This window comes from Cyphomyrmex costatus, unplaced genomic scaffold (assembly GCF_001594065.2).
Source record: "Cyphomyrmex costatus isolate MS0001 unplaced genomic scaffold, Ccosl1.0 scaffold843, whole genome shotgun sequence".
Taxonomy (NCBI): domain Eukaryota; kingdom Metazoa; phylum Arthropoda; class Insecta; order Hymenoptera; family Formicidae; genus Cyphomyrmex; species Cyphomyrmex costatus.
In genome coordinates, this window is record NW_017280423.1 from 99,319 (window position 1) to 109,051 (window position 9,733).

Consider the following 9,733-nt stretch of genomic DNA (forward strand, 5'->3'; position numbering starts at 1 on the left):
GATTGCATAAGTTCGTGCCAACGTGCCCGATTTTCATAGATGTCACTAACTTTAAATTTATTGCAGAGTTTTGGTGTTTTTGTTTGGCTTTTTTTGTATGCTCTAAATAAGTAATAGTATCATGAATCACTTTAGCGTCAGACATCGTTCAGATAAATCGATTTGTGCGTGAAAGAAATTTATCAAAAAACAGCGAGAATTAATTCAAGCGCCTAATAGAAACTTAAGGCTTGTTTGTCATTAATTTTAATTCTCACGGTTCTATAAGATTTAATATTCTTTAACTTTAATTTTTTTTTAATCGTTTCTTCTTTCAGACACATTCGAAGACATCGAATCCTATCTTAAACCGACTGCCGTTTTGCATGATCAGAATGCAGACGTGTCCGATCAAAGCATCCGCGCTCAAGAATTCGGGGTGACACTATCGGACCTGCCGTCTTCGACGTCAGACATTGGTACATTACGTTTGTTAGAAACCACGCCATCCGATTTTCTAATTCTTTTAATCTGAAGTCCATATCTCTTTGTATACTTTATTCTCTTTACGGATCATATCGGGCAGCTATGCATTTTTTACTTAATGGCAATCGATTTAATTCGTCGCTGCCCGTTTTTTCATTTCGGAGCCATTTCTGGTAATTGCTTAACGATGACCCTAATAATGTCTTATCAGCTCTTCGATTCACAAACGTCAAGTCGCATGACGCTAAGTTTCTCATAAGACTGTCTTCTTAAAAATACGAAAACTTCGCAATAACTTCATCCAAACAAATAATTTATTTATTATATGCATATCTTTTTCATGATTTTCGCTTTTCTATCATTTGTTTTTTGTTTTCTATTTTTTTATCAATTGCGCAATTCCGCATTTATACGTGGTTCTCTTTCGAATTTGTCTTAATTAACGTCAGTTTATACTAATACAATTGTTAATTTTCCACACATACCATCAATATCGTCTCTTTCTCTCTTACGGCCATGTTTATTCACAATTTGGCTTTGCTAAGCAAATTAATCATTAATAATTCAACTAATCGTTTCATGTCATTATCGACAGACTGGACAGTACATGGCATGAATCTTTCAATCGACTATGATAGGATTTAAATGGTTGGCTAGTTGTAAAATGTTGACCTTCTCAGGAATAGCTGTTTTTGTATCGTTCGTTGGTATTCATTCTAAATCGGATTTGTTAGCACAATTTTACGCACGTGCTTATGATATTCCTGATAAGGTTGTCGGAACATTGATCGTTTCTTCGTCTTTCAGTCTCTGTGCAGCTATTGGCTCTCATCATCTATCATTGATTGATTTTACTAATGAATTTCGATCTTTTCACTATGGGAATCAGTGGCCTGCTTGCTCTCTTAGTAATGTCGAAGCGACAAAAGACTAATCAGGTTCTATGACTAGGTCGAACGCCGTTAAAGGATGTCGATAGGCGCAAAATAAGCACCACCATAGTACCTAGAACAGATCCTACGACCAGTAGGACAGTCTCAAGGTACGATACGAACTTTCGAAGCCGCCAGAGATCTCAAACGAAAGACAGGCCTATGGTGAACGTGACTGCAAGGCCCAGAAGACCGCCAGTAATCGACTATGATTATTACGAGGACGAGGCGCCGATTGTCATCGGCAAATCCGTCCTCAACAGTAAACTCTTCCTTACAAGTAAGGGTACCATACGGTGCATGGACCAGGGCAACTTCCCGCATCCGTACTCATGTAAAAAATTCATCAGTTGCGCTCGTATGGTGAACGGTCAGGTGATCGGAACCGAGTACACTTGTCCCAACAAGCTGTCCTTCGATCCGGTCGGCGGTATCTGCAATTGGTCCGCTGGTCTCGGTTGCAAGGACTAATAGAGGCTTTGCTTCAATCACTCGACAGTTTTATAGAAAGAATATTTATTTTAGGCTTCATTTACATCAATATCTCCTAGAATTCGCTTTGATTCGGTCTCTTTTGTCTCTATTACATGAAACTGTAAACTGAAAAAAGATAGTAAAAGTAACAGTGAAAGGAAGATAGGTTAATAAAGCCAAAAATATAATTATATTTTCTGGACACAATCTACATTATTCAACAAAGAAAATGTATCTTATTCTTTTAATCATACAACGACTAAACTTATGGACATATAATATATCAATATGACTTATACAAGAAATTTGTCATCTTGACTTTACTTTTTTCTTTGCTTCTAAACGAAGAAATAATATTAATTATATTTCTATTGGACTTGAAGAATATCACACCTCGTAACATTTCAATTTAAATGTAATTCTGTCCAGTTTGTCATGCAGTGGTCTCACTTTGAATAATTTCTGTATGTCTTATTTATTCATTTATTGCTGCTGATGAAGACTAAGTTAAGTCGAAACTATTAATTGATATTTAGTAATTAATAAATCATTTTGAAGTTGTGATCTGAAATTACATGCTCTTTTGACTTATCTTTCTTTTATTGTTGCTTAGCAAATTAAAGCTAGATATTTGAAAGTTAGTGAAAGTATTAAATTATAAGTTTAATCCGAAATATTGGTGCAATTGGACTTTATTTCTTCAAGTTAAATACGCAAACTTTATGTTTCTTTGCATTTATGTAGATAATTTCTAATTATCTTTTATATCTCTTATTTCTAATTATATTTATATACAGGATTAAGGGGATTATATATATATAGGATTAAGGGGATCCTAAAGTTGTCTGTATTACTGACTAAACCATATAATTTTTGTATTGTAAATACTTTTTTGTCAGTCACAGATTTGATAATCCTTTTACAAGATTAAAGGATACATATTAATACGTGTCTGTGAGATAGAATCTGTACTAAAAACGATAAAAAATTTTAAAATTGAGTTCTTTACCATTTTTTAGTTCAATATGGCGCTCTAGAACTGTCACGTCGTTGCACGTCGTAACAATATTTGTTTCATATAAAAGCTACGCAATCTGTACTTAAGAAATAGTAGTAGTTTGCATGAACAAACAACGTCGAGTGCTTGGAATTGGATTTAGACACTTTATTACGACGAATTTACCATATGAAAATTGACAGGTAATGCGACTGCGTGCATATCATTGCTGCGTGAGATATTAGTGTGGTAGTATATAAAAGATATGTCGATATGTTGTAAAACAGCGATATCTGGCGATTTCATTAGAGTTCGAACTTTGCTTTAGAATCCCTTTAAAGCTGTGTTACAAAGTTCATTCAGTGCTGAAAATCCATAGTATAACGTAACGTAATAAATTACAGATTTTCAACGCTAGTAGTAAATTTGGAATACAGTCTAAATGATACACTATTTATTTCCATCATATGTGGGATATCTTCGAGAAAATATATGACTGTCGAGTGATTATCATTGAGACGACTCGGAAGATGAACTTTTGGATGTGGCATAACACTTGGCTCCAAATTAAAAAAAAGGAATTCCTGATATTATATTGTAAAATAAATATCTATAAAAAATTCTATTTTAATTAATATTAAGTCTAAATTGATCGAGAAATGATATAAAGAAGCCAAAAAAGCCATATTCTGTCAAAGTAGATCGTCTTAGGCCAGTATTCATAGTCAGTTCTTATTTTCAAGATCGTCTTAAGTTCAGTTTTAAGGTGTCACGAACCAATCAGACAGCTTCATTAACATCTTAAGACATACTTAAGACGGTCTTAAAATAAGAACGGACTATGAATGCCATTCTTAGTGTCTAATAACACAGGCCGATGTTTTAAGATTTTTTTCTGCTATTTGAATAAAAGATACCATGTCTGATGTATTTTTGCGAATACGAATCCGGCAATGAAATCACTCTATCACATCAAGTTTTTTTTTTTTTATATAGAAAAGTGAGGTTGAAAGTGCAGTCAACATTGGCGGTTTTTTTTGACATATTTTTTATTTGTTTGCTAACGATCAAGTACATTTTTTTTATTTTCGTTTACGCCATTAAAATGCTAATTTTTATCTTTAAAATATATTTTTTAATGTTGTACGTTTCTTTTTTGTGTACGTAAAGCGTTTCTTATTACAAGTGATTTAGAAATAAATAATTAACTAGTATTAATTAATATAATGATATACATCGATAGAATCGTTCGTGAATTGTTCTGTGCGGTGTCGATTAAATGCGTTAGTGAAAATGTTACAACTAGTGAAAGTGCTTCAGATACTATTTTTGAAAGAAAAATATAAATTCCTGTTTTATTACTTGACGTTAGTTTGTCACAAGAGAACATGAAGTGTCTTCGTATCGCTTTTCCAGTTCTTCCGATTGTGAAAGTTATTCGTCAAGTTAGCAGTATAAAGACAACTAATCTCTGTAAGGTAAGCGACAGAGAGAGGGAGAGAGAGAGAGAGAGAGAGAGAGAGAGAGAGAGTGTGTGTGTTGTGAAACCAAATTAAATTAAATTAAAGAATAACTCTACGTCCTTTTGATCGCAACGAGTACCCCGGCCTCGTGTTCGCTCGCGTCGGACGGTGAATGCACCGCCCCTGCTTACTTTTTCTATGCGCGATTCGTAATTCGCTAGCTTTATTTTTTAATAATTTAAAAAGTAAGCGTCGGATAAAATTTTCATAAAAGAAAAATCGTCTTAGAATTCAATCGGGAACACCTCAGGACAAATATTTTAAAATCATATCATAAAAATGAAAAGTTCAAGTCATATTCAAAAAAGGATACTGAAAAGTCTGACATTCTCTCTCCGTAACGACTAACTTCAAGTCCGCACACATGGATTTCGTCGAAATTTCCTTTGAGATAGAGGTATTTATTAATTATCAATTTAAATCTCATTATTCTTTTTTAATTAAAAGTCAGAAAGAAAAAGGAAAATATTTATAATTTTTAGTCTGGAAACTTTTGTTCTCAAATCATGATCGATTCCATTGCTAAAACAAATTCATTAGCAGAATTGTAAGGACACGAAGAAATTAAAATTGTACATTGTTAATGTTTTTGATCATAATTGTATGCGAATCACTTTTAAATTGACATCATTTTTGTATGCGAATTGACGTTAGAATTGACATTGATAGAACCGATGAACAACATATATTTTATAATAATTGACAAGCATGTGAGAAATTGTGCCCCAGTACATATTATGATTTAAAATACATTAGGGGAATTAAATTAAAAGATTTTTGTGTTATATACTGAAGATGGTCACATTAAGGACCGAAACGTTTATAATTATGTAATTTTTAGTATTATTAAATACACCAGATTTTCACTACTTTGAACCAGCGTGTGGTATGTGCTCCTTTTTCTTATTTTTATTATCATATTTTAGTGTAATATTAAGCAATAATATTTTAGTGACTAATAAAACTGGATTAATTATTGTAATATATCACAATGTTGCAGCAATATTGCAGAAATATCACAAAAATATTCCTGCGATTTTTGTGGACATTTATTATTGTAGCGATATTTATATTATGTAATATTACTGAAATATTATTACAATGTGTAGAAATACTGTCGCAATATTGCAAAATATTAGCATGTATGTCGCCCAATATTACAGCAATATTACGAATAGTAATATTGCAGAAATATTTCTGCGATGAATTTGCTGCGGATATTTAATATTGCAGCGATATTTATTATATATTATTGACATATTACCATGCAATATTACAGCAAATTTATGTTATATATAATATTACTGTAAGATTACTACAATATTATATCCTGTGTAGGTTTAATCTCACTTTTCTCAAAAACCTGATAGAGCAATTTCATTGTCAAATTCGTGTTCAGCGCGCGAAAATACATCGGGAATGTTATCTTTTATTCAAACAGCAGAAATCGTGTCAGCCAGTGTAATTTTTACATGAATCTTATAATTTTTTAAATTATAATTAAGTTAACACTGCATTTGGAGACGTAATATTTCACAAATTATAAATTGACAAGCAATTTAGTAAATTACAGTATTTTAAGATATATGTATATTAGCATGAAATTATTATTTGCTCGTCAATTTGTTAATTATTATAATTAGTGATATTACATTACTTCAGTTTTAATTTAGGATTGTCTTAGGAATAAATGATTAATCGTCAAACATCAAATAAACGTCAAAATTATCATATATCAATATCGATTCGACATCAATTCGACTAGTCACTTCTTAGGCTGCGTTCAGGAACATTACCCGAGTGCTCCTTTGTCTAGTCTTATCCTTGTTTAACATGCAATATTGGACAACAAAAGGATAAAACGATATACAGGAGCACTTGGGTGATGTTTTTGAACGCAGCCTTACATGGAGTATTTCAATATCGACAAATAATCGGTGCAATTTATTTGAATTGGCAATTATAAGATTCATGTAAAAATATTATTAGATGAATATTCGCTTTAATCATATATATACATGACATTTTTTGCTTATTTCTACTTTAATTCACTCTCTTTTCACGCACGTAGCTCGAAATGATATTATTAGACTAACAAACTTTACCATTGTTACAAGATAAGAGAATTCTAGAAAAATCATTGTTCAAATTACTACAATATAGAAAATAATATATAATAGAAAATAAGCGTGAAATAACTGAATAACTAAATTATTCGTTTTAGGACACTTGATTTTTTATATAATATTAGTGAAAAGGCTATAATTTCATCTGTTTTTTCTTCATTTTTCCAAAAAATTTTTTTCTTTTATTTGGTTAGAGATACAATAGTATTTCATTTCAATGCATAATATATTGTATATCAAATAGAACTTTTTGTCCAATGGCTTTCACTAAATAAAAAAAATGTATCTTTGTAAATCCACTTTAGTGGCCTAAACAAACTGATTTATACAGGATGTTTGACAAGTAATGAAAAATTCTGTCGCATAAGGGTAGAATGGACTAAACTGAGAAGAAAAGTTCACTACCATTTTACAATTTTCGCAATAGTTAATAAGATATTAATTTATAAAAATATTCAAATTCGCCCGGCCTACCCGCCAAATGCAAGCGCGCGGCTGGATATGATCGCCCAGCGAGGCGCGCCGCGCATTTTTGGCGGTGGACCGGGCGCGAATTTGGATATTTTTATAAATTAATATCTCGTTTAATTATTGCGAAAATTGTAGAGGACTTTTCTTCTCAGTTTAGTCCATTCTACCCTTATGCGACAGAATTTTTCATTACTTGTCAAACACCCTGCATGTACTTATAATATAGTCGTTGACTACAAAGCGAATTATTTTCGGGGGTAATCACTTTAATGAAAACGTATTTTTATTGTACAACCGTGCAATAGCCATATAATTGAGCGAAAACGCAGAGCGGTGATATTATCGTTAAAATCTCTTTATGTAAATATTAACAGCGTTAGAAGTAATATGTAAGATAAGTATACTTTTTCGTGTTTTGTACTAGCGTTAACTTATCTGTAAATTTTCTTGATAAAATTCTTCCTATTCGGTAAGTCTTCTCGCTAAGAAGATATACGATAAACTTTACTCGACTCTCATTGACTAGACTTGTCATCGGTCTGTTGGTCGAAAACTTTTGTATGTAAAATAAAAGTTGAAATTTGTTTAATTACACACACACATGATTGTTTGTTATATATTTCTAAAAAAAATCGGTTACAAATTGTAATAAAGATATAATATAAAGTGTTTGTCATTGTTATTTTACAATTTTTAAAGCTATTTTTTACTTCGATTTATCAAAGAAAATTTTTCAACGAGTATGAACGAGAATGTTTAAATGTGACATGTTTTGTCAAAAATGAAGAATATGTAAATTTTATCGAAAACTTATACTGTACTTATACTATGTGAAATAAAAGCATCGTTTAACAACATATACGTCTCTGTTTATTTCTTTAAAAAATTGATCGTAATAAAGGTAATAAAGATAAATCTGGCGTTTTATTTTAAATAAAGTTAACTATTCGCTTCAATTTATTAAAGAAAATGGAGAGTACAAACGAGAATGTTACAACATTTTATCATAGATAAAATATATAAAAATCTACGTGATAAAAATTTTTCTTAAAATCCTTCACATAAATTTTCAGAATTTCTATATCCTCCTTTCTTAAAAAAGGCATGTTAAGTCGATAACTTGAATCTATCGAAATTTATTGTTGTCGCTTTTCCGCGATGCTGATTGGTTGTTTCGCGTCGCTTACTTCGTGAGCAGTTGTCATCGCGGAGATTTTGACGTTGACTTTTGATTTTGACTTTGCTGTTCAAGATCGTCTCGCAATCAGATAAGATTCTTTGTGTGATATTTGATTTTATTTTTAGTTAGAAAGAAAAGGAGACACATGTTACATTATTTTTCAAAAAAAGAGTACAGAAAGGTTTGAAGGAAGGGAAGGAAAGGAAAGGAAAGGAAGGAAAGGACAAGAAGTATGATTTATACTTATAAACTATAATAACTTTATAACAATTATGTCACTTTTTGCTATCCTTTTACTTTTATTGACCTGAAACATAAAATGAAGAATGCGAACTCATGTAATTTACGAAATGGAATTTATCACACACATTAAGATGTATAAGCTATAATTATTTCAACTCAGAACTTATAATGATTCTTATTTAATTTTTCTGTGTATTAATTTTCGATCGGAGTTGAAACGTATGTTTTGTTTATGTAATTTTTATATTATTTGAATTAAATCCGTTTTATATACATATATACAGGGTGGGGCAATAACTTTGTTCACCTTGCAGAATATCTCCGATTTATAAAATCTAAATATTTTTAGAAATATGAAAATATTGTAATTACAATAGTTGTACAGTATTGAAAGGACTATAATATATGCTGGTTATAATTTTTTTAGGTGGAGGCGCTTCGGAGATTTCAAGGTCAACTTTATTTTTTTAAATAGAATTATATGAATTTTTTTCACTATATGATTCCTCTAATTATTCGGTACATAAAAGTATCAAGGTAGAGATATAAAAGAACTAATAGTTTATGAGATATTTTACACATTCTTTTGATACATACTGACATAAAATGTTCAATAACTCGTGAACTATTGACAGGGTTGCCACAAGTCAGGGAAATCAGGGAATTTAAAAAATGCGTCAGGGAAGTTAGGAAAAGTCAGAGAATTTGCACACTTGTCAGGGAAAATAAAATAGCTGTAAATATAAAATTTATATTGCCTTATGCTTCTATGATTGGTTTGAACTACCTTTTTTTTATTTTTGGGAATTCGTTTCCTGAAGAAAATGTGCATCTATGTTACATTGCTGCATTAACAGAATATTAACATTTGCCGTATTACGATAAAAATACAAGAAACTTTGCAAAATATGTATTATTTAAAGTGAGGAAAAATCTCAAAATTTTGTCAGTAATTAGGGAAATGTCAGGGAATTTTACGATTAAAAATTTGTGGCAACACCCTGATTGATTTTTTAATAATCGTACCTTAATGCTTTTGTAAACAATATAATGAGATGAATCTATTGGTGTGAAGAATTTATCAACCTTTATTAAGGGGATCCTAAATTACCCTACAGGCCTCTATATTACCGACAAAATCGTATAATTTTTGTATCGTAAATACTTTTTTTGTCATTCACAGATTCGAAAATCCTTTTACAGAATTAAAGGATACGCATTAATACGTATCTGTGATGTAGAATCTATGCTGAAAACGATAAAAAATTTCAAAATTGAACTCAATTTTTTATTAATAAATTTTAATAAAAACCAGAAGGTGT